Source organism: Sarcophilus harrisii, chromosome 4 (assembly GCF_902635505.1).
Source record: "Sarcophilus harrisii chromosome 4, mSarHar1.11, whole genome shotgun sequence".
In the NCBI taxonomy this organism is placed as follows: Eukaryota; Metazoa; Chordata; class Mammalia; order Dasyuromorphia; family Dasyuridae; genus Sarcophilus; species Sarcophilus harrisii.
In genome coordinates this window covers 462,056,081-462,082,247 of record NC_045429.1, presented here as the reverse complement: position 1 = coordinate 462,082,247, position 26,167 = coordinate 462,056,081, and the positions used below count along the sequence as shown (strand labels likewise).

The following is a 26,167-nucleotide window of genomic DNA, read 5'->3' as shown; positions in this document are numbered from 1 at the left end:
CCTTGCCTCCACCTGGGGATAGCCAGTCAATTAACCAACAATATGGTTAACAAAAATGGTGAATAACTAATTCAGCTTGATGGGGAATTTGGACATGCCCTTTGGCATTTATATAAAATGAGATTAGTTCAGAACCCCAAAATCTATTAAGAGAAAACTGTCCCTGAGAAGGAATGACTTGGGAGGGACAAGTACAAATACTTTCTGCCTGAATCCCCTCTTTACCCCTTCCCACATCAATCAACAGAGAATCTTTCATGCTTTGAAGAGTTAGGAGAATTTGGGGCTTCTCATCTTTTCATTGGTGTCCTAGCAGTATTTGGAGGACAGCTAATGGCAGAACCAAGGATAGAGTGAACACATCGAAGGACAAAGATATTAGCAGAAAATCTTCACTACATGGTGGGGAGAGATGGCAGGTGGCAAGTGCTGGGCAGCTTGGACCACCACCACCACCACTTTGATATCATCTCCCCTCAGATGCTCATGAAGATAGATCAGGTCTCTGAGCTCAAGAGTCTTGGCAATAACAATGACTGCCCAAGTTAAAGGACCTTCTTCTTGTCCAGCTCTCACAGCCATCAGTGGAGAGAAGGTTCACCTTCTTCATCACCATTCACAAAAACTGCTGAACAATTGCTACCGATAGGCAAATGAGTGTAGGAACCTTGGGAGTGGTAGCACCTCCCAGCCCATTCAGCCTATTTTTAGCCCAACCATCTCTAAGGGAAACAACTCTGGTGAAAAGGGGTCCAGCCGTCCCCATGAAGAAACTTCTCAAAGATCACCCAGGCCAGGCTATCTGAAGTAGAAAAGCACCCTGAGGGGGAGACAGGAGGCAGCACCTACCTTGGAAGAGCCAAACTAGCTCTACCACCTTGACCACGCTTGGACCCTGATGGAGACAGCCCGGGTCTGCTCATGATCTTACAGGTGCTGCCATCCCAGCTAGACAAGAAGGTTCTTCTTACCAATGTCCTTGGCACTATCAAATTGTTCCACATCAGAAGCTGAGAAAATTTTATCAGTGGAAATGATAGTAGAGAAGGGATCTGATCATCTGCTAAGAACCATGGGACTCTTCCATTTGCCTTGGAACAGAAATTTTCCATATGGATTGTCTCCCCAGTGTGAGCTCCTTGAGAGCAGACTCTGTTTGATTTTTCTCTTTGTGTCCTCTGTCCTGAGCTTTGCACTTTAAAAAACCTTCATGTTTTATTTACTAATTCACTCATTCATTCTTGAGCACCCCACAAATAGGAGAAAAGGATTTCTGGCAACCAAGAATTTTAAGTTCCCCACTCTTCCGTAAGCTTAACCTCACTTTCTCCTGAATTCTCTCTGGTCTTGTGGAATAGTGTGTCAGACTTTTTTGGGGACGGGTAGAAAGACTGATGCTTGTATTGACTTTTCTTCATATACTATATTACTAAATATTCTTTTCTAAATTTTTTAAGTCAGGATGACCAGTTAATATCAACTGGTAATCAATGAGGGAAACACGCTGATGGGGGCTCGTGAGTTATAGTATTAGAATGACAAATCCCCAACTCCTTGTGGCTGCCCCTGTACCCCTGAGCTCTGGGCACATAGAGCACTGTGGAAATAGATGCTTGGGAGATTGGGTCTACATCCTGTGTTACTTTTAAATGAATGAATGTCATGACTGCCTAGATCACCAAAATGACCAGGAGATGAGCAACTGCATGGCTTCTTTATTTGTTATTGGCAAGAGAAGCAGTATACACAGCGAAATTGCAGTCTCTTAGCTTGTTAAAAATATCTCAATAAATAAACAAATAAGCAACATATACATTGAAATAGAAAATACTAAAAAAAAAAAAAAAAAAAAAAGAACTGGCGAGCTGAGCAAGTTGGGGAGAGTTGAGAAAGGGGAGGAGCATCTGAGAGTCTGTATTCCAGGCTTACTTGAAATCATCATGCAAGAATCATGGGAGAAGGAAGGGTCAGAGGTGGGGGTAACCACTTCTTCTGAGAGCCTTGGTCCAGTTTAAACAGAACTGTACAAGAATTCATCTTTCTTTCATTAAAAAAATATACATTAAAAAAAGAACACAGTAAAAGGAAAAACAATTCCAAAACCAAGATTTCTCTTATATGTGTTCCTGAATCTCATGATTTTCAGAGAACAAAACGAAACAACCCAAACCCAGAATGAACAAAACATTAACACACATCCACGACAAACAATAGGAACAGCAAAAACGACCAGGACACACAGGTCAACATTGGGGGAATGTCCCTCAGGAGAGATGTTGAAGAGCTTTCGAAGACTGCTTAGCTTCGGGGCTGTTTTTCCACTTAGTCTCAATGCTCTGCAGGAGCTCAGAGCTGCGAGGTCAAGCAAGGTCTTATGGACCAGATTCCTTGAGGTTGTTAAGGTTTCAGAAGTTATGAACTTGGAGATGTCCCAATTCCACTTCACCCTCAGACACACTGGGCAATCTATAACCAAAGGAAATAAGAACAAAATTTTAAATTTTATTTTATTTTATTTTATTTTTTTATACTGGACACTCTTGGCATTGAGGGCAGGGTATGTCTTGCAGGTCACTTGCAGGGACCACTCACAGCATTTTATATTGGGAAGGGACTTCCTGAAAAGTGGTCAAGTAGTCAAGTGTCAGTGCAAGACCTATGATGAGAGGAAACCCACTGTCTGCTCCCATTAGACATGCATTTGTTAGAGTGGCTTCCCTTCCTCTAAGCCTTCCTTATGCAGCTTCCACCCATTTCTACCGACACTGTCCTTTGGGATTAAGAGAACAAGGTTGATCTCTCCTCCATGTAATAGTCTTTTTAAAAAACTATGTTTTTTATTGATATCTTTTCTTGAAGGCAAATATCATGACCTCCCTGATTCTTCTCCTGCCAAGGCTGAGTGTCCCTGTTTCCTTCAACTGATCCTTGTGGGTCATAGCCTTCACTACATCTTTCTTGCTCTCCATGGACCATACCCACCTTGTCAATGGTATCTTGAAATGGGGAACATAGAACTAAATATGATACTTTAGGTAGAGTCTGACTAGGGCAGAGCACAGCAGGACGACTGCTATCTTCATCCTTGCCACAATGACCCCCCAAGTCTTCATTAAATTTTTTGGCTGCCATACCTATTGCTGGCTCACATTGAACTTGGGCCCATTTGAACTCCAAGATCTATTTTTTTAATGAACTGTTATTTAGCCATTTCTTTCCCACTTTACAATTGTGATTGCAACTGCTTTTTGGAATTTAATTTTAGGACTTTGGTTTTCTGAAAATGTGGTATTAATGATAGATAGATAGATGTAGATATAGAGGGAAAGAGGGAGGGAGGGAGAAAATGGAAAAATGGATTACTTGGCCATTCCTTATCCCTTCTCTTCTTCTCCTGAGGTGCCTAGGGAGGAGTTGGATGCTGGGAAAGGGTTAGGAAAGGATGAGTTGCTAAGATCGCAGATTGGCCCAGTTGGAAGAGGAGAGAATGAGCTCCCATTGGGGAAGTGGAAACCTTCCAGACTAATCAGGATGCAATAATAATAATATAAATAACAACAGGCGTTTGTTAAGTAACTGCTATATATTAAGCAGTCAATTACATGCTAAGAATATAAAGACAAAGTGGAAACAGTCCCTGTCCCCACAGAGTTTATAATCTAGTTAGATAAGGAAATATGGCCACATATACAAAATAAATATACTAGGTGACTTGGGGGGAAGCCATTATTAGCTGTTGGGTTGGAGGGGATGGTTTAGGAAAACTCTCCTGTGGCACAATCTTGAAAGAAACTTGAAAGATTATGAGACATGGATATAAAGTTGTATATTTTATGTCATCCACAGACCCAAGGGTAGGAGAATAGTGTCACGTAGAAGGAACAGGAAGGCCATCTTAGCTGGACCCCAATGTTCATGGAGGACCACTGGATTTCAGTGAGGAGGAGAGTGATATAATCAGCTTTGTACTTTGGGAAAATCAATATGGCAGCTGGATGAAGAAAGTATTTGAGAAGAGAGTCTTGAGGTAGGAAGAGATTAATAAAGAAGTCATTGCAATAACTCAAGTGAGAGGTGATGAGGACCTGAACTCGGGTGGTGAAAAGGGGAAGAATATAAGAGAGGGAAGAAATGACAAGATTTGGAAACTGAGGTACAAAGTTTCAAAACCTAGATGACTGGGACAATGGTAGTGATTTTAATGGAAATTTAAAAGCGATGTGCTTGAGCAGGAGAGATAATGAATTCAGTCTTGAGATTTTGGAGTTTTAGATGCCTAAAGAATATCTGATTTGAGGTAGCTAATGGGTCATTGATGATGGTGGACTCGGGCTTCAGAAGGAGGTTAGACCTTGCACTGGGAGGCATCCATCTGGAAATGATCATTAAATCCATGTCACCTGGTGGGCTCACCAAAAGAGAATAGAGAGTGAAGAGAAGAGGACTGAGAACTGAACCTTGGGCTAGAGCCACAGTGGAGGGAGAGGATGGTCAGACTGGGATGGTCAGACAGGTCAGAGAACTGAGAGAGAACGTACCATTAAAACCCACCGAGTACAGGGGATCCAGGAGGAGAGGTGATCAGCAGTGACAAAGGATCAGAACTGACAAAAGACCCCTCGATCATTCAGTTATATCTTTGGTCACTGAATAAAAGCTGAAAGATGAGGTGGAAAGCCAGGCTGGGAAGTATTGAGAAGATGGTCAGAGGAGAGAGGAAGTGGAGGTGCCCAGTGGAGGCTCCTGGGCCATGTTTTTGGGTGGATGAACTTCCCTTGAAGTTGGAGCAACATTTTGGGGAAGATGGAAATAACACAAAAGTTCTTTTCTTTGTATTTAAAGTATCCTTGGTGGTATCCGTGTTTGCAAAGGCTCTGCTTCCCCTTTTCCAATCATACAATAAACTTATCCCTGAGAGAGAGGAGACTCCCCCTTCTAGGCCTCTCTTCTTCCCCTTTCTGACCCTGCAATGTAGGAGCTACCAGGATTTAATTTCTGTCTTTAAAGCCCCTTTCCCTGATGACTTTTGGGGTGAATTTCCTCACTGCCTGAAGCTTAACTATCAGCAAAGAGGCCTTAAGATGTTCAGCAATAATTCAAGTCAGCCTCTGACACTGGGATGTGTTTTCCTTGGCAACGGGGATGTTGGAGAAGGCCCACTGGGGTGATCCTAGCCATCCTGCGGCCAAATGATTTGATTTGAATTTGGGTCTGGAAAAGGGGATGTGTGTGAATAAAAATACACTTGGATTCAGATCATGAGCTCAGCTTGAATTCTTCTAGTTGGGTGAGGGGAGGAAAAGGAGAAGGGGACCAAAGTCTCAGGATACTGTTGGGGAAGAGGGTCCTCCCTGCCTGCTTGTGGGCATCTCTCCAGGTCCCGTCTTGGATAACTTATGGGAAGGTCTTCCCTCTCATCGTCCCCTTTCCCACCCTCCCTCTGTTCTTCGCCTAGGGTGGGGGCAGTTCCTGTATCATGATGTAGGGGCCTATTTACTTTATACATCACTTTTATAAAATGCAGGGTGCTTTCCTCATTGCTCCACCCTGCAGAGGAGGGAGGGAGGATCTGCAGTATTATTCCTACTTGACACTCCGAGACGTTAGGTATCTTGACCAAAGTCAAACAGCCCCACATGGTCTGGAAGCTGCCAGATGGCAGATCTGCTGCCCCAGGATGCTAGCTCGAGAGGGAGCCACCCAATCAGAGGCCATGCATCCAACCCCCTGGTTCTACAGAAAAGGAAACTGAAGGTGTGACATGTCCAAGACTGCACCCTGGTTCTGCATATTCTACATTCGGCCTAAAGGATCAAAGGGAAGGACTTAGGAAGGAATAATGAGCACATCCCAGACCCAGAGTTATGGGTCAGCCTTTACTTGGGGCCTACCCTCCTGGAGATTTGGCCTTGGAACCTCCCCGCACTCCCACTTGTCTTGTCCAGGTGGCCACCTGTACTCCAGAGACTGTCTTCTCTCTTCCAGGATCCACCGACAACCATTCCATAAAGGCATGAGGAACTATTTTCCTAAATCACCAGACAATTGGACCCTATAGACTGAGATGTGTGAAGGACAGAGTGCTGACTTTGGCTCTGACACTGTCTGGCTCGTCTTGGACAAGTCACTTTGCTTCCTTAGTTTCTTCTTCTGTAAAGGGAGCGCACTGGCTTAGGTGAGCACCAAGGCTCTCTCCAGTTCAAAATCCTGTAAGCCTTCCATTCGTTCTGTACTCTTTACTAAACAACAATTATGTATCAGGCACTGGAGACACAGAAACACAAAGAGAGGGAGGGGGGAGAGAGAGAAAGAGAGAGAGAGAGAGAGAGAGAGAGAGAGAGAGAGAGAGAGAGAGAGACAGAGACACACAGAGACAGAGACACACAGAGAGAGAGACAGAGAGAGAGAGAAGAAGGAAGAAAGAAGAAAGCAGAAGAAGGAAGGAGGAAAGAGGAAGGAGGAAGGAGGGAGGAGGGAGGAAGGAGGAGGGAGGGAGAGAAACACATACACAGAGAGAAACACAGAGAGAAAAAGACACACACAGAAACACAAAGAAAGAGAAGGAAACAGCGACAGGGAGGCAGAGAGAGACAGAGGGAGCCTCTGCCTTCAAAGAGATGATGTTCTCATTGCAGGGAGAGTGTTGGCCCATGCCCAGCTATTGAAGCTCCAAGTCTATAGGAAGTAATTCCATGAGGGCGGGAGTGTCGGTGACTGGCAAGGCTGATGGAGGAGGGGGCACCTGAGCCGGGCTTAGCAGGAAGCTGGGATTCTGCTCTGCCAACACATTCCACCATCGAATAGTCAGAGCCACTGGGGAATCGGTGCTTTCCCCCAGCTCGCTCCTCTTCCCCCTGCCCTGCTCCCATCCCGGCTCGATTCCCTGCCCCAGTGACACTTCATGCCCCATCCCGTGAATCTCGGCCGGGCCAAGATGGTGGAGCCCGGGCCCGAGCCCACTTTGAAGCCTGGAGTGAGTTTCTCCTGGGCCGTTGCAGGGCCAGGCTGTGTAAGTCCCAATTCCTTGAGCCTTGCCTCATAAGGCCAATTTCCCAATCCTTGAAATAGTTTCCTTGCTCTTTGAACCCCTTCCAAGTCCTCTGGAGTCAGATTCCATGGGCCCCGGCCAAGAAGAGGGGTTATGCATTATGTCCCCACTCACACTAGACTAACTCGATTAAGATTTTCTACTGTTACACAGACCAGAAATCGAGAGAGAGGAGGATTTGGAGCATTAAATGGTGCACGTTTATTACCCGACCTGAGTAAGAATTCTCTTCCCGACAGCTGAGCCGCAGCAGATCCAGCCCAAACTCCCCGGGGGGCTCAGCGCCGTCCCCACCCCCACCCAGGTTCTAGTCCCTGCTCAGGCAGCGGGTGGCTGGGGACTCGGGGCCCAGCAGCTGAATGTGGGGAGACCAGGGAGGTCGGGGGCTGCCTAAAAGAGCGCAGAAACTCCTGCTTCGGCTGTTGGCGGCTCTGTAGGATGAAAGCAGGAATGGGAGGGGATGGGGGGAAAGGGAGTGTGAACGGTGCATGACCCGGCCTTTCCCCCAACTCTGGTTCTGGACTCGGCCTCCTTTGGATACCAATCAGAGAGGATTCTGGGGGAGCAAAGCTTGGGAACAGTCTGCAGGATGACGGGGGGCTCCGTTAATGAGAGATTGAAGGACGGAGATGATGGGACCCAGCCCTGGAGGCCACAGCCATTTGGGGACCACGTTTTAAGCGAGACACAGCCAGAGCCCAGAGAGGCAGAGTGCTCCAGGAGCCAGAGCCCAGACAGGCAGAGTGCTCCAGGAGTCGGAGCCCTGGATTGGAGTCCCAGGAGCTGGCTTCCCATTTCCTCAGTGACTTTGCTGCCTGTGGCTCCTTCTCCGGGTCACCCTCCCTCTCTGGGCCTTGCTCTACCTCCTGTATAAAATGGGGCCCATGACTGCAGGACTGACCTTCAGGGTTATCAGGAGGCCCAAATGAGATACAGCTTTGAAAGGGCTTGGGAAACCTCCACTCCTTGTCATGGGGCGTATCCAAGGGCGGGCAGCAGCAGCACCTTCGGGGAGGTCTCACCCCCTTTCTCAGGGGGCCCTCGGGGCCATTCCTGTGGCCACACCCCATCTTCCCTCAGTTGCCAACTCCTCCCCTGAGAGAATAATGTACCAGCTCCGGGTGGGTGCCCAACCTAATTATTCCAGGGGTTGTTCGAAATTTGATAGAACCGTCGCAAAGACAGAAAAGCTTTAATGCCTCCTAGACCGAGTCTCTAATGCTAGACGTTCGGTTAACATGGCAGCCAGGGGGCGCAGTGGACTGAGCACCAGCCCTAAAGTCAGGAGGACCTGGGTTCAAATGTGCCCTAACTTCCTAGCCGGGTGACTCTGGGCAAGTCACTCAGTCCCAATTGCCTCAAAAAAAAAAAAAAAAAAAAAAAAAGGTTCAGGTAGCCTAATATCAGTGATAGATACGCAGACATCATTGAGTGTGATGCTGCTCTCCCCCCAGAAGCTTCTATGACTCCTTATGACCCTGGGCACAAAAAATAAACTCCTCTGCCTCCCATGGAAGCCCTTCGCTGCCTCGCTCCGTCCCCTTTGAGCACTTGCTGTTTCCGCTAAATAGCCCGTTGGCGCTTCATGAGCAGCATGCGAGACAAAGCCTGTCCTTTCACATACTGCTTCCCCCCTCCCCCTCCACACCTCTGCCCTCTCCCCCCTCAGCTATCTCCAAGGTCCAGCGTCCCCGTCCTCTCCCCTCTTCCCCCCCCCTCCGCCAGGACTTCATCTTTATTTTGCGTTGACATCCAGGAATAGGCTGGGTCCCCTCCGGGCTCCCCGAGAGTGCAGCTTTCCGAGGGCGGGGCCGGTTTTCCCTGTGCCTTCCCCTCCCGGGATTCAGCAGGTAGGAAAGAAACGAGTAGCAGATGTCCGAAAGGACTCTGGGAGCGTCTGACGGTCGGGGGCGAGAGGACGGATCCGAAGGTCCAGCCCCGGGCTTCCCAGGGCCCCCTGAAGCCCACATCCGGGTGTCTCCAAGCGAGAACCTGGGCCCTCAACTTCCCCATTTGTAAAATGATAAAACGAAGTTCCCTTCCAGCTCGGGAACCAGGAGCTCCCCCCTCCCCCCCAGGAGCCCGGCCACGTCCCAGCCCCCAGCCCCCGAGCCACGGAGCCGGAGTCGGGCAGGGCTCGGGCGGCTGCTGCCCGCTGCTTGAGTCCTATCCTGCATGTCAAAAGCAGTCTGGCCGCTGCCCACGCTGGGACCCAAAGGAGCCGGCCTTGCCCTTCCAAACTGCGCAGTCAGCGCTCAGGATGCTGGGGGAAGCTCGCGGGGGCGGGCGGAGGCGCTGGCGGGGGCGCTGCCCTCCCCCAACCCCCCCGTGTGGCTGCCCCCCAACCCCCCCGTGCGGCTGCCCCCCCCCGTGCGCCTGTCCCCTCCCCCCGCGCCCCCGAATCCCCGCAGCCTTCAGGTTCAGTCGGCTCGGAATGGTTAAAGCCTTTCAAGTGGTCCTGGGCAGGGAGTCAAGCGGGACTCTCCCTTCCCGAATGTGGTTGTAATTAGGTAATTAATAACGGCGGACGCGGGAGGGGGAGCTAAATGGAAACCTTCCTCAGTCGGGGAAATAATTACAGCGCCGTTTGATATACGAGCTGAGTCAGCCCTCCAAGGGCCGATAGCGGGACATCCGCGAAAAGTCGGGAATTAGGGGCTGCTCCCCGGGCGGGGGGGGGGACCGGCCGGGTTTCGGGAGCCGCCGCCCCGGGGGACGGGGCTGGACAGCGGCAGGTTCCGCAGGGCTCCGCACCCCCCCCCCCGGGACCCCCACCCGGCAGGAGCGGAGCCGCGCTCTCCCCGGGGGACGGGCACCCCGTGGGGGCCAGCAGTATCGGGAGGGGGGCGGATGGCCCGAGCCTCTGGTCTCCCCCAGCTCTGTGAGAGCGGGGCCACCCGGCACACAGTAGGTGCTTAAGTTTTTTCGGTGACTGGCGGCTGGGAGGCAGCAATGCCCCCGGCTCTGCGTGGGCGGGGTGGCCAGATGTTGTGGCCAGTGGCTGAGAGCGGCGGGAAGGCATCGGAGGGAGGGGTTTCAATGGGCCAGAGGAGGGGGCCGAGCCTGGGCCACATGGGTTCAGGCAAGCGGGGAGCGCGGTCCCGAGAGCTCCGCTGCAAGGCCTGTCTGCACGCTGACTATTACGTGTGACCTTCAAGGCTGAAGAGGCACTTCCTCCCAAAAGTCCTCCGTGATTTCTTAGGCCCCCCTTTCTCAGCTCACCCTCAGATCACCCTTTTCAGTGAGCACTTTCTGCCCATCCCCGTAGGATGGAAACTCCGAGGCCAGGGCTTGTAATTTTTGTCCCACCAGGACTTGGGGGGTGTTTTCTGGCTCTGGGGCCCAGGGCTCGGAGTTCAAGTCCCAGCTTCGCCATTATGTGTGTAATTAACAGTAGAGAGACCTCAGAATGCATCTGATCCCTATTCTAGAAGCAAGGGGGGGGGGCTTTACCAGGTGCGCTAATACATTTATTCTGGGGGCTAAGAAGAGAACCGCCTAACCCGCCCCCAGAGTGCATCTCATGAGGTCAGCGGGACAGCCCTCGGAAATAAGGCAGAAAGAGAGAATGTGGCCTGTGCCCACCGGAAACAGAAAGACGCTCACAGAAGTAAATGCAGGGCATGGCAGAAGCTCATATGTTCCCCTGAAGTTAAAAAAAAAAAGGCAGGGGTCGCGATCACTGTGTCAGACTAATTAAAAGAAGTAACTGAGGAAAGTGCATTTTGTTTACAAGGTATCAAAAATAATGAAGTGATATAAAAAAAAAATTACAGCGTCTTTCTGACCAAGTCCATTTTTTAAAAACAAGCCCCATTTCCCAATCAAAGGATATGAACAGGCAGTTTCCAGAAGAAGAAATCATTGCCCGTCGCACCAAAAAGATGTAAATCACTAATGATACGAGAAGAGCAAATTAAGACAGTTCTCAGATGGTCTCACACCTGTGGAAACAGCAAATGCTGGAGGCGAAGGAAAAGAGTCTGCCTGTCAACTGCCGTGGAGTTGAGAATGGACCTAAATATTCTGGAGAATAACGTGGATCTATACCCAGAGGGCTTTAATATGCTTCTCCTGGGCCCGGCGATACAGCAACTAAAGCTGTATTCCAAAGAGATCAACGAGAAAGGAAAAGGATCCATTTGTGCAAAATATTGGGCAAAAATATTTATGGCAACTCTTTGTGTGGTGAAGAATTGGGATGGGCGTCGGTGAGGGAATAGCTAGACAAGCTGCAGCACAGGATGTCGGGAAATACTGTTGTGCTATAAGAAAAGACAAGGGTGCTTTCAAAAAACAAACAGTAACGAAAAGCAACTAGGCGAGTTCCATGTGAACTGATGCAAAGTGAAGTGAGAAGAACCAGGAAATGGCTGAGCGCAGGAACAGCCATAACCATTAACTCTGAACCGGTTCAGGGATCCAAAACAGTTCCAAGGACTCATCAGGAAAAATGGTTTCCCTCTCCAGAGAGAGAAGTGAGAAAGTCTCACTGCAAATTGAAGCATAATTTTCTTTCTTTTTGTGTGTGTGATATGGCTAATATAGAAATGGGTTTTGTGTAATTTCCCCTGGATAACTGATGTCATTTTGCTGTCTTCTCAGTGGGCGAGGAAGAGAGAAAATTTAGAAGGCAATTTAAAAAGAAAAGAATATTTAAAATAAATAATAAAAAAAGAAGAGAAAAAGAGAAGCTAATGGGCCATAACTCGCCTCTGGAGAGAGGGCTAGACCTGGGATCTCCCAGGTGAAGAAACTTTAGCCTACCTAGGCAAGTGAGCACTTTATCTGTAAGTTCTCATTTGTGAGTTTTCTAGAGCAGAGAGAGATGGGGCACTTACCCTTGGCCACATAGCGGAAAGATGGGTCTACCCCGCTCTGAGGATGGCTCTCTATCCAATTTGCCACACGGCCTCCTACTCCTTAGAACTGCTCCTATTTCACCCGACAGCTTCTGCTGCTTTCTCTCCCTGTGACCCCCGTCCTAGCCAAGCGAGAGGGAATGGGTTGTGCTGCTCTCCCTTTCCTCCTGGCAGGGCTCCAGACTAGCTCTGCTCCCCACTTCGCCCTCTCCGCCCAGAGCCAGCAGGAGCGAGAGCAGCCCAACCCAGAACCCTCAGGCTGCTCTCTGGTGGGGATGCTGGGGATGTGTTCAAGACTAGATGGGAGGTTGGAGACCTGTAGCTGGGCAAAAAGAAGGGGGCTGGAGGAGGCTCCCTTTACCAGATTCCAGTTGTAAATCCTATCCACGAGCCAGTCCAAGAAGGACAGGACATGAAAGAGAGGCAGGGGTCCTTCATGGGAGCCTCAGTTTCCTTCCTTGTTATATGAAGGGATGTGGACCGGCTCTATTGTGGAAGGTGGGGGAGAGAAGAGGGGACAAATCATCTCAAAGCCCTTTTCCAGCCCTGAATTTCTTAGAAATGTCCCAGGACAATATTAGAAAATAAACCGGTGGAGGGAAAATGCCCATTCAATAAATGCTTTTCGGATTGAATTATATTTCCATTGGCTCAGAGTCAATTACTATCTTCGTGATCTTAACAAGTCACTTTTATGTTCATGGGTCTCAGGTTCCTTGTGGACAGGACTGGATTAGGTGAACTCTGAGGCTTTCGATCTGTGGTCCTGTGAGTTTATAAAGGTGATGGGCAGCAGTAGGCACTCAGATCTTCATAATCCAGGTAGGGCGGAGGTCTGGGCCATCCCGAAGGGGCAGTGCTAGAAGGGACAGTCCTTCCTTTGAGATCATCTATGGAAAGAATCCCTTCATTTGACAGAAAGGGAAACTGAGGCCCAGAGAGTCTAAGTTCAGAGCATTGGGCTCAAATCTTGGCACTTAGCCCTGAGACTTTGGGCCAATTTTCTCTTGCCTCAGTCACTTCCTTCGTGTAATGGGGGGATTGGCCCTGATGGGATTTGGGGTTTCTTTCAGCTCCGGGAGATGCGTGCAGGTAGTGAGGGGAGGGAGACCATCCACAAAGTGTCTTCTCTGAGCTTTTCTCCCTTCTGAACACGGGTGTGTCTCGTGTTCGGGGAATTCTCCACACTTCAAACAAAACCCTGCAGCCGCATTGTCGAGACCTGACTCAGAAGGAGCTGGAGAGGAAGTGGGAGGCCCAGCTGCCAGCCCACTCCCCTCTTCTCTCTGCTGGGAATGGGCAGAGGCAGCCAACCAGCCTGGCCAAGGCGGCGGGCAGCCCCTGGATCCCAGCCCCTCCCCGTCAGCTCCTAGCTCCCTTCCCCCAGCCCCCAGCCTCACCCCCTGCTCCTAGTCTCCCGCCTCACTCCCAGGCTCTAGCCTTGGACATGGGTGGGGGAAGGGTTGGCGGGGCAGAGGGCAGGGGGCAGTAAGGGTCTGATTTAAAAGGAGAAAACCCAGTTCTCCTTTCTTTCTGCCAAGCTCAAAGCTGAGAGCTAAGGAAAGAGTCAATGGAGAAAGTGAGCACATCTCCAGACTTACTGTAGACCTACTTTGTGACAACTCGCCCTTCTTTTAGAAGAAGTCACAAAGTAGACGAGAGAAAAGATGCTAGAGCAGGGAGGAGAAATCCTGCTACGGGGGACTTCCTGACACAAGATTGCAAAGCAGTGACCCCTCTCGGGTTCCCTGCCACCAAGCCCTTCCGGCTGTCTGAATCTTGGCGCCCCTTTCCTCCTTTGCCTAGTTACTCTGTGTCCACATACAGCGCCCCACCCAGACCTGACTTTTCTGGGCCGCAACTCAAGGATGACCTCAATTCTTGCTAAGGTGTGAATGACTAATAGCCCCTGATGTGTTAACTCTCACTCCAGGGATATTTGCATTTTAAAAGCAAACCGGTTAACCCAAAGGCTACGTTAAGGAAGAGTGTTCTAGGTGCTGAACCTTCTCTTCTTCCTCAGAATCCTCAGGAGCTTTTGGAGGGAGGACCGGAGAAGAAGAGGCTGGGCTGGAGGACTGATTGAGAGGCCATTTCAGTTCATGCAGGAGGCTGCAGGAGTGGGGAGGTGGGAGTGGGTGGGGGGGGGAGGGAGGTAAGATTGATGACATGTGTCAATTGACCCGAATTGAGATTTGAGGGAGAAGAGAGGGTTGAGGTTGACTTGGAAGTTATGGTAGAATTCTAGTGCTGTCAAATGCGCTAAGGGTCTCCTTGGGAGGGCTGGGTTTGAAGGGGGGCATGATATTAAGAGTCCTGCTTTTACGCAGGCAGCGTTTGAGACGCCCGTGAGCCACTGTGATGGCTGGTGGGTAATAGGTGATTGGAGCTCAGGGGCTCCAACTACCTGCACTGATAGATGGGGAAAGGAATAAGCGTGAAGCTTATGTCCATTTTATAGATGGGAAGGTTTGTTCTTCTGAGTCTCAGTTTCCTTCTCTGTGAAATGGAATGATTAGATTAGAAATCAGGGCTTCTTAACTTGGAGTCTGTAAATTTGTTTTAAAAAGGTTTCTTTGTTTGTTTGTTTTGGGAAATTGTGTTTTAATCGAATGAGTTACTTGCATTTCTATAGAGTTTATTTTATGCTTTTGCAAGGAGTCTCAATTACATATTTTAAAACAGGACAAAGGGTCTTCGGCATCCGTTAGATTTCCTAAATCCAAACCGGGAATGGCTGTGGGAGCTTTCCAGCGACAGCCCAGGCCGCCAGAATTGGAGACGCTCAAGTCTCTGGAGGGACAAAGAAAAGGCATCATCGAGGGAGAGGAGTCACAGCGGAAGCCCCTTCAGGGCTGGCAACTCCTAAATCCAATCCACCCCGAAAGCGTCTAAATTCCCCTTCTCTGCCCCCTCAACATCCCTTCCTCTCCACTCCCACATCCCTTCCCCTACCTCAAGCCCTTGTTGCCCCTCACATAGACCAGACAAAGCTTCCAAACAGATCTCTCTGCAGTCTATCATTTGCATCCTGCTCCACCAAGCCGACCTTGTCACACCCTTCCTCAAAATCCTCCCGGCTCCCTATGGTGTCTCTAAGAAAAATACAAGTCCTTAGCCCAGCACTTAAAGACCTTCACTTTCTGCCCCCAAGCCTCCTTTTAAAGCTGGTTGTGTATGACTTCCCTTCGCACCCTCTCTTTGGCTATTTCCTGAGGTGACTTTCCTGTCCTGCCTCCATATTCCAGCACGAGTCTTCCCTCACCTTGGCCTCCTAACTCCTTCCTTCCTTCCAGAGTCCTGCTCAGGCTCTGTCTCCTGCAGAGGAGCCTTGCTGATCCCCCTGATCACTCCTCTCCTCCAGTACTTCACATTGACTCATGTACATGTGTTTCCCCCAGGAGGGGTCAGATGGTGGTGGTAGTGGTGGCTTAACTATGTCTTGGAAGCAGCTTAGAACTAGGGTTAGGAAGGACTTCAGCACCATAGAGTCCCCCTCCCTTCCCCCATATTTACAGAGAATGAATCTGAGAGGAAAAGGCTGCTTCTTTCCAACTGCCCAGTGAAATACATGCTTGGCAGCCGTAGACATGGGGGCATCATATGATGAATAATTAATTTCCATAGGAGGAATGTAGCGGACTCAGCAAGCTTTGGACAAATGCAAACCCAGATGCTCCCAAATAGTCATTTTGATATGTTTCAGCATCCATTAACGTCAGCCCTTGGAGTGGGGAAAGGGGGCCCAAGGACTGTCTGTGTCTGCTCGGGGAGGAACCTCCTGGATGAGCATCCCAAGATTAGAGCAGAACCTCTCTGAGGACCATTGGGAAGCCTTGGCCATGTGCTTCCCATCAAGGTCAATGGGAGCATCAGACCCTCCTAAGGAGTCTTGGAGGAAGGGGAGGGAATGGAGGCAGAATCAAGTTCTCTGCAGGGCTGAGCAGTCAGGGCAGGGGAAGGAAGAAAGGCTTAGAAGGCAGTGGGATTTTTTTTTTTTGACCCAGCTCCAGTGTTAGGGGCCTGGATCTGTCCACTTGATCTTGGATGACCTTGGTCAAGATGGCTTGGGAAATCCATAGGACCATTTATATACTATTTGAATGCAAAATATTCTTATTTTATGATTTATCCAAGGTCTCACCGATTGATCTAATGTTAGTGGACTCAGGTTCTTTGTCTCCAGATCCAGCATTCTCTCCCCTAAGGTGTGCTGGTTTCCTCTTTGTTGAAGCTCTCTGAGCCGAAGCTGGGTGGTAACTTTCAGGCCCTCTGATCAAGCGGCCTGGGCCAACTTGAGGTTAGACTGAGAGGCCTCTGAGAGCCCTTTCACTTCTGAGAGTTGATGCTTCTGGGCAACTAAAATCCTTCCTTCTGAAAGAAGCCTTCTCCAGCCTCTCATCCCAGAACATCTCCTCTGCTAAGTATTTCCTATTGATCTTGTATATGGATGGTTTTGTATATATATTTTGCCTTTAATTTTGTGTGCATGTTTTGGCTCCTATTAGATTATAAGCTCTTTGAGGGCAGAGACTGCCTTGCCTACTATCCCTAGTGCTTAGCACAGGACCTGGCACACTCTAGAGCCTAAATCAAAGCTTATTCCTGGATTATGCTCTTGTTCTGTGTCTTGAGCCTTCCATCAAAAGCATTCTCGGCTGCTTTTCTTACAAAGCCATCTCCTCTGCTTTCCCTTAGTCTTTTGCTTCATGTTGCCTTCTTCTCTTCCTCCTTTCCACAGTTGAAATTCAGAAAGAGACTAGGAGCCCTCACTTTCTCCCCTTTCCATCTGACACAGGCCATTCTGTGGGAGAGCAGGGAGGGAGTCGAGCAGGGTGGGAGCTCCTCTCTCCTCCATGCCATCAGCCCTCCCCTTTCCCAGCTCCATGAGTCAGGCATCTGACCTCTGGCTTGCCTTCCCTTCATGAGAAAAAGGAATCCTGCTGGAAATGACCTTATTTATATGTTGTGAGCGGGTTTCCAATGGGTCCCTCATGGTTTTCAGGAGCTCTGCTCAGCTCAGAGAATGAGGACTTCACACCAACTTGGAGGCAGGGCTTTTTCCCTTCCTGGCTTGGTACAATTGGTGGACTGGCCTACCTTAGGCAGCAAGCAGTGGCTCAGGGCGAGAGGGCTTCTCCTCAGGGATAGCTGCCTCTTAGGTTTGGACAGCTTGCCCAGCCCTTTGCCAGAAAATAGAGCCAATGGCTTCCTGAGGAAGGCAGCTTGGTGGAGTGGTTAGAGCATTAGGTTTGAAGATAGGAAGACTTGGATTCAAATTCTTCTACTAATGCTTCCTACCTACATGACTGAAGACAAGCCTTTCCTGTCTTTGGGCTCAAGGCCATCCCCTGCAAAATGAGGGAGGTTGGACTAGATGGTGCTGAAGTCCCTTCTAACCTTAGATTTATGCTATGATTCCAAGACACACATTTAGGCTACCATCACCCTCACCAACAATGATACCTAGCATTCATATGTTATTTTAAACAAAACACTCCATAAATGTTATTTTATTTGATCCTCACAACAACCTGAAAGACATTATTCCCATTTTACAAATGAAGAGACTGAGACACATAAGATGTTAAGTGACTTGTGCAGAGTCACACAGCTAGCAAATGTCCAAAGATAGATTTGTACTCAGGTCTTCCCTGAGAGTCTATATCCTCTGTTCATTGAATGATTTAGCTGCCTGTGGGGTGTGTGTGTGTGTGTGTGTGTGTGTGTGTGTGTGTGTGTGTAGCTTCTAATCATTAAATCTTATAATCAGAATTATCTTAAAGTAGGATGAGCTTTCTCATGTGTTAATGAGTTCCCCCTTCCTGAAAGTTGCAAAGCAATGGTTGGATGATCACCCAGGTATGCTGCAGGAGATTCTTATTCAACCCTGGCGGATGATATATGAGAAATTAAGGGATCCCCTAACTCTTCAGTAATGTATTGTTATGCATCCCCCAAAGTTCATTCCCTCCACATGTCACTGGTTCTATTGTGCTGCTGGATGATGCTCAGATCAATTTGGAAGGATGTGGGTGGAAATGAGGATATCATTGAGACAAGTCACCACACTCTGGACCAATAAGCCATGGAATGCAGAGGGGCTTAAATTAAATAACAAGGGTAAGGAAAGCGGATGCTAGATAATGATGGCATCTGAGCTCTATAGCCTTATGGGAGCCTTGGCTCCCTACCTTAGCATTTAATGGATAGCACTATGGCTTTAGCATAGGAGATGGGAAGCCAAATAGGTTGGGGGTTCTTTTCCATGAGATGGGGAGCAAAAGGTATAGAAAGAATCATTTCAATTCCAAGGGAGCAGAAAACAAAGTGCTCTTTCTTGTAGCATGAACAAGGAGAGCCCAAGCATTGTTCTAATGTCAGCAAGTGCCTTGATTCTGAGGGATCCCCAAGGATGAGGTGAGAAAGAACAGGTGTCACAATCTGAAAGAAGGGACTTTGTGCCCACATGGATGAAATGAAACTCTCAATGATGAAATTGATGAAATAAAAGTCCATAAAACTGGAAAATTTTCAGAGATGGGAAATCTGGGGGAAAGTGTGATTCTTAAGGGGAGGATTTCGAAAGGCTGGAGAGGGCGTGAGGACTTCTATTGAGTTCTGAAGACAAGAGAAATGGGCTGAATCTGGTGTGGAAAACGAGTATGATTTTGACAGTTTGAAGAAGGGAGAATCTGAAGGCTGGGAGACAGTGCCATAATCCGGTTCCCAGGCAGCAGTCTTGGAACCACTTGTAGAAATGGAAAAAGAAACATCCACCATAGAAACAGCTTTGGGGTTGTAAGAAAATTTAGAGATAATCCACTCTAGCCTTCCCATTTGACAGAAGGGCAAATTCAGTCCCAGGCAGGCAAAGCAACACGTGTAAGGAAATGCAGCAGCAGCAGAAAATGAGAGGAGGAAAATGAACTTCTCCCCATGCCATCACTTTGTCCCCATGATCTAGAGATGGACGTTACTAAATGGGTGAGAGGGGTAAAGAAAAGAAAGCATGGAAAGGATAAAGGATGAACTCCCAGGAGACTGGGAGGTCTGGGGCACCCTCACTGGCAAGAATCATCATAAACACTGATCTGCTCAGAAAGCCCCTGACATCCCATCTTCAGTTCAGGGCTATGAGCCAATGATCATTTTAGCAGAATATTACATGGTCTCCACAGCTACTCCTATCTTTAAGCCAAACACCTGTTCTACAGCCTTTCCCACCCCAATTTCTCTTCCAAATCTCCATTTACTCTAATGATAACCTTTCTTGGAGTTCACCTCCTCCACCCATCTCTGTACTTCAGAAGACTCTTGATAGCCTTAGTCCTTTCTGTGTAAGGCTGACTCATTACTGTTTCTCAGAGTTCTTCATTTATCTCTTTATCAGGGAGTCCTTTCTGATGAATGTTTTAATCCTGCTTCAGGCTCTCCCCTCTCCAAATCATAGAAACAAGAGCAGGAGTTCTTAACTTGGAGTCTATGAATTTTTTAAAAAATTGCTAAGTGCATTTTAATATATTTGATTTCTTTTGCAATACTATGTGGTGTTTTTTTTTTTTTGCATTTATGTATTTAAAAACACGATTTTGAGGAAGGCTTTATAGGCTTCAGCAGGCTTCCAAAGGAGGCCAGGATATTAAAAAAAAAAAAAAAGTCATGTCTTACATCCAAGCTCAGAGTGAAGTTAAGATGATTGGGCTTAGATCCTTCACCAATATTAAATCTTAGGAAAAAAAACAATAGAAATTTATGGTTTTAAAAAATCATTAAGTAAATACAATTGGAGTCAGCAATGCTTAGACTAGCATATTGAAAGACTTCTTCAAAGACTCTGTTTCTCCTTTGCAAGGAGTAACATGAATGAGGCTATGCTAGAAACAATCAAAATTACCTAGCTGATTTGGAGAGAATTGGAAGTTGTATTCTGGGCATAAAATAGCTATTAAGAACAAAAGAAACTAAGTGTATATAATGCAAATTAAGAGAAATCATTTATATGAAAAAATGTATACCTCTACACAAATGTTAATGTATAAAATAGATGTACATATATTTTAATATTTGAAATGATTGTGATTCCAACCTGACGTCTAAATATATGGTTACTGAATATTTTAGATATTATCTAAACAGAATTAACTCATTCTAATTTTACTACCGATCAGATAAATATTTAATATCCCAAAGAATTATTTAGTGAATGGATCGGAACTTTTACATGTAAATTAATCTTTTAATAATACAGATAGGTCCCAATTAATATAAACAATTATTTAAATTAGTACTATTGTACTGGAACCAAGGATCACATTTTACAAAATTATAATTTCAAATACATGTGACATGTCTAGGAACTCATTATGCACTAATTGAGACCTAGCTCATTATCTGTGCTCTGCATTTGTTTTGTTTGATCATTCAATATAAAATGAAATTGATATATTGAAATTCAGAAAGAGAATAGGAGTCCCACTTTCTCCCCTTTAATCACTTAACATGTCTAGTGCTAAGTAAAGGAATGAAGCATAGGACATCTGGGTTCAAGACCCATTTCTGACAAATGGGGATTGTGACCCTAGCCAAGTCAATTGATTTCTCCATGCTCTAGGCGAGAGTTCTTAAACTTTTTCTACTTGCAACCTCTTAACATATATAAACTATAACATTTCCAGAGCAGGTGTTAACTTGCATTGATAGAGAGAGTTGTCTCCAGTAGAATTTCCTTCATCAGTGAAATCACATGCCAGAATGGTGTCCGGTTCACCATGCTAGCCCTTGAATGTCTGGCATTTGATAAGAATACAGTGTCTGCCCTCACAGAGTTCATAGTCTAGGGACTAGTGAAAGCCTTTGCACTTTGGGTACTAACTGAAGTACTAATGACTAATAAGAGGAAACCACTTTCGTGTTTAGTTTTAAACCCAGAGTGAAAAGGACCTTAGGGGCTGCCTACTACAACCATCTCATTTTATGGAGGCTCAGGAGATGAAGTGACTTGATCTTGCTCACATAGGTTTCTGTCTCTGTCTCTCTGTCTCTGTCTCTGTCTTTCTCTGTCTTTCTCTCTCTCTCTCTCTCTCTCTCTCTCTCTCTCTCTCTCTCTCACACACACACACACACACACACACACACAAGTGTTAAATAACACTAGATTTGAACTCATGGTCCTGGGGATCTATGAATTCTAGGTATATGGATTCCAAAATTTGTGCTCCTTCTAGAGATCTATAGAAGTTGTAAAGAAATCCAGTACCTTGGAAATTACTATTAATGAACTATTAACTATTAAGTTAAGTACTTGGAAAGTACTATTAAGTACTATCTAATTTCAATGTGGAGGGAGCTTAGTGTATATTATCAACATATTCCAGGTTTTAAATAACAAGGAAAAAGGTGGTGGGATCTTCTCATGCTCAATTTTTTAAAAAACCTCAGAATCCTGGATTTAAGATCTTACTCTTACTATATTATTACTCTCTCTACCAGTCATTGAGGCTTTAATTTGTCCTCAACAGGCATTTTGCTAACTAGAAATGGAATAGAGTAAAAGAAAATATCATATTTTCCAAAGGTCTGGAAAAAGTCACCGTTGTAAGCTGGAAAATTGCATAAATAGGAAATACTGTACATGTACCCTGGCGGTCACACCACTGAAAGATAAACCTTCTAGACGGGAAATCATTCTAAGTGGATTTCACGGGATGCAGGATATGTTACTTCATTTAAAATGCTTCCTGAAATGGCTGGCTCCTGGCAACCCTTTCCTGAGCTGTGGCCCATCGGAGCATCCTTTGGAAAATGAAAAAGGCTACTTTTTGTGTTGGTGGGAAAGACTTTTAAATGGAATTCCTTCGTGGGCACTGGTTTGCTGGTCCCTGAATGAGCACAGCCCGAAGGCTAAGGGCAGAAATACACAGGGTTATGGCACAGATCTTTGTTCTCCAAAGAGTTCAACACAGTCAGTATTCAATGTTAGTAATAGCCACCTATAGGCGAGGGGCATTCTATGGCCATGCAATTGGGATTCAATGGCTGTTGGGTGGATGGACTAACCTTATAATCTCACCTGGAACCTTCCTAGTACTTGGGAGGTGTCCTTCAAGACCTTCAAGCCCATCCTATATTTGGATCAAAATCCCTACTTCCACATTCCCAAGAAGGGGGCTTTGCCTGAAGATCCCCAGAGAAGTAGGAGCCATGATAGCAGGATTCCCCCAAGGAGGGACCAGCTTCCTTCCACTTGACCCCAGGGACAGAAGGAGGAGTGTAAATCACACAGAAATAGGTTGAGGCTTGATTTTAGAAAAACCACCCCAGTATTTAGTGCTACCTTGAGAAGCTACAGGTTCCCTTTCTCTGAAGGTCTCCAGACTGTGACTAGATGGACCCTCATAGGCTGAGGCTCCATCCCTAGAGAGGATTCATGTTCAGGTAGAGACTGAACTAGCTGATGTCTGAGATTCTGGGATGTAGCCTTTGATTTCATGAGGATAATATCTCTGAACATTGGCTTCTGTGGAGACAGATAGCACATGTTTGCCTCAAGAAGCACCTACCCAGAGCTTTTCTCCTCCAGGCCCATCAAGCTCCCTGCTCTGCAGCCTAGGAGAATTCAAGCAAACGTGTCCTACGATGGGGCATGCCCTCCCGTTAAATAACCAGGATTAAAAATCCAGAGAGCTCCAAGAAAAATCCAAATGATAACAGAGACAGAATTCCAAATAAGGGGTTAAAGCTTCGAGAATAACCTTGGAAACCTCACCCGTCCCCTCAACTCAGTCAAACAGATGAAAAGGAGTTTCATCGGATTCCTTGCTTTGAGAAAATGGATAAAATAAAGCTAAACAACAACCAAAAAACATCAAAAAAGCCCTGTGAAACAGGTGAATTAGATTATAATTGTAGATATATTCTTCTTTACAAGAGGTTACGCTGAAGCATTAATATACAGTACAAGTTCCTTGTTGTAGTTTCATCAAATGTATGTATGGGGCAACTAAGAGGCAGATAGAGCATCGAGCCTGAAGTCTAGAAGACCCGAGTTCAAATCCAGCCTCAGAAACTTGACACTTCCTAGCTATGTGACCCTGGACAAGTCACTTAACCCCAATTGCCCTGCAAAAAAAAATAAATGTCTTTTTCTTTAAAAAAAAATGCTTGTGTGTATAAGCATATGTGTCCATATTGATGTATACATACAAGTGTTTACTTTCACATGTATTTGTGTATACAATTATAAGCATAAAGCTTATTTGGAGGGAAAGGGACAAACCATTTTGGACTGTTGAGTTTTGAAACAGAAATCCTCAAATCTAAACTTCTCGTTATAACAGAGGGAAAAACGTCAATTGAGGCACTCACTCAAGATCATAGAGATAGAGAGTAGGTAGAGCCTGGGCATTGGGGGAGCAGAGACTGTGACCCCACACCTTCAGCCCCTGAGAGTCCTGGGCTTTTTCTGTACCTTGTAGTGACAAAGCATTTATGTTCTTTTATCTGCTGTAAGAAAAATGCTCCCTAAGTTTTCCACCAGCTCATTCCATGTTATAGAATTAGCCTGTGGAGGATGGTCCTGGTGACCCAGACACATGTAGCACACTTAGACATACAAAGACACACCTACACATCCCTGTGCACACACACACACTCTCTCTCTCTCTCTCTCACACACACACACACATACACACACACACATACATACACAGACATCCTTATGCATACTCATACACACTTAATCACCGAGATATCCCTATGCACATCATACACTCACACACGCACAGACATCCCTATGCACACACACATGCACACATATTTTTACACCACCAGTATTTCAGGTAGTACTTTCCTAAAACAGAGTTGGAAGTTCCCCAAATCTTGAGGTAAGTGACGTAAGTCGATAGACTTGAAGTCTCACAGACCATTCAGACATAAACGAAGTGAACCTGCAAAGGTGTGGGACGAGAAGGATGATTTCAGCGGGATCTCTGGGCTTTCTTGGCCAGAGCCAAGGACGTAATTAGCACCTAAGCAGAGCGAGGGAAGTGTGATCGACGTGGCCTCAGGTGTTAATGTCATCTCACTAACAACAGGGAAAACAGCTTCCCAGGCAGGAGCCTTGGCAGCCGGAGAAGGGGAGCTTTCCTGGTCATTGCTGGAAAATAATTATTTATGTTTCATGTCTTTATGTGAAGATCATTAATAATATTGGATTTAGGCTAAGCTCTTAAATTTATGTGTTTTTTTTAAAGTAGTCCAGGACTGTTCCTTCCTAACCACTAAATTACAGCATAAATATTAGCTCAGGGCCTTTGAGACAGGACTTTTAAATTAGGGACCCAATCCCTGTGCAAGCTCCGGCCAGCATTTTTTCTTTATCTCTAATGCTTACCTTCTTCCCGTCAGACACAGTTGTATGTAACATGGCCAGTTGGGGGAATTTCTGAAAACCTGGCCGGTGGATTTGAGTAACTCTTGATCTCAAGCCCTTGAGAACTGTTAGACTCTTCCCAAAAAAAAGAAAGAAAGAAAGAGAGAGAGAGAGAAAGAAAGAAAGAAAGAAAGAAAAGAAAGAAAGAAAGGAAGGAAGGAAGGAAGGAAGGAAGGAAGGAAGGAAGGAAGGAAGGAAGGAAGGAAGGAAGGAAGGAAGGAAAGAGAGAACCAAAACCTGCTAGGTCCCCATTTTTATTTGCTGGAGGGCTGCCACCACCATGCTGGGTGCTGCACGAAGGGCAGGCTAATCTCAGAGAGAGGTGATCGCCATAATAACTTAGGGAGTGCCTCAGCATTTACAAAGCACTCTCTTCGTGTTCCTGGGTTTGGGCACTTCTCTACCTGGGAACACAGTCGGGGCAGAAGCGCCACCTTGGAGGTTTGTAGAGGTAGCTGGCGGTGGGAGAAGCTGATAAGTCCTTTGGGTACAAGGTTGTGCCTCTTTTGTATTGTATCCAGTGAAGCCACACCCATTGGAAGTGGTTGATTGAATCACCGAGGGGGGCATCTTTTGGTTCTGGGTGCTAGGGATCTATGGGATAGAGGCCGTTTAGTCCAATGTGATCATTTTATAGATAAGGAAAATGAAGTAAAAGCATCCACAGCAGGATCCCAGCCATCAAGTCCATCAGGAGTGAGTGACCCATTCAGACAGCAGTGGCTTTAATAGGTTTTTAAATGAGCTCATTGGTCAACCAAAGACTCTTTTCATTGGGAAAAGGAAGGAGGAAGGTGGCAGAGCGTAAGCATGGAACCTGGCCCTGGGTCCTGATTCCTGGTTCAAGTTCTCTCTGGGACCCTGACCCGAGGTGGGATCTGGCCCACTTAATCTCTCAGTGGTTTAGGGACCTCTCTAAGATTAGAAGTTGCAAATGACCACTGATAGTTTGAACTTTTGCCCTTGAGAACTGCTAGACTCTTCCAAAAAAAAACAAAAAAAAAAAAAAAAAAAAGGAAGGAAGGAATAAAGAGGACAAAAAGAAAGGAAAGAAAAAAGGAGTGAAAGAAGGAAGAAAAGAAACAGAATGTCAGTCAGTTGAATGCCTATGATTTGTATAACTTGTGGATACAGCTGGCATGTAGGTTCCTGCTGACCAGTATAGAAGCAGAAGTGGGCAGAGGAAAGGGTTTAGCTGAGCTGGACTTCTGAGGGGCCTTGAAAGGGCACCTAGGAAGTGGTTTGGGAATCAGATTGCTCTGGAAGCTATTAGCTGTGGGACATTGGGCAAACCAGTACCTTCTCTCAGCCTCCTCATCTGGAAAGTAAAGAGGCTAGACTAGTTAGACTCCAAGATCCCTGTGGTTGCACTAAATCTATGACGCTTGAGTTGTTTAAATACCTGTGTAATCTGGATAGTCACTTCCCCTCCTTAGGCCCTTGCTTACCTCATGTAAAAATGGAGGACTCTGACGTAGGGGGGTAGATTAGAGCAGTCCCCCTCTGAGACTTAATTTCCTCAATTGGACTAGAAAGATAGAATTTTCAAAATGACCTCCCCTAACTCCCTTATTTATAAATGAAAAATGAAGAATCATATAGGTCCCATAGGTGCTGTGTCGTCGAGATGAAATGACTGCTATTTTCCCCAGAAAATGCTACAAACAGTAGTCAGGGATGGGGCCTGGCTTGAGTGGAGAGGCCCTAGGTTTAATGAAGAGATTTCAGAAGGGAGGCAACGAGGAGGAATTCAGATAACTCGAGAGAACAGAAGGCCAATCAGATCGGATGCTGGGGGTAAGGCCAGACTGAAACCAGACACCC

General features: G+C 46.7%; 1 protein-coding gene across 1 annotated transcript in view; it reads right to left on the bottom strand.

Moving 5' to 3' along the window:
* Nucleotides 1–1,693: 1,693 nt before the first annotated feature.
* Nucleotides 1,694–26,167, bottom strand: part of TWIST2 (twist family bHLH transcription factor 2) — a 68,129-nt gene continuing 43,655 nt past the window's right edge. Inside the window, exon 3 of the mRNA XM_031968276.1 lies at nucleotides 1,694–2,466. The gene's annotated coding sequence lies outside the window, so the exon portion shown is untranslated. The remainder of the gene's footprint in view (nucleotides 2,467–26,167) is intronic.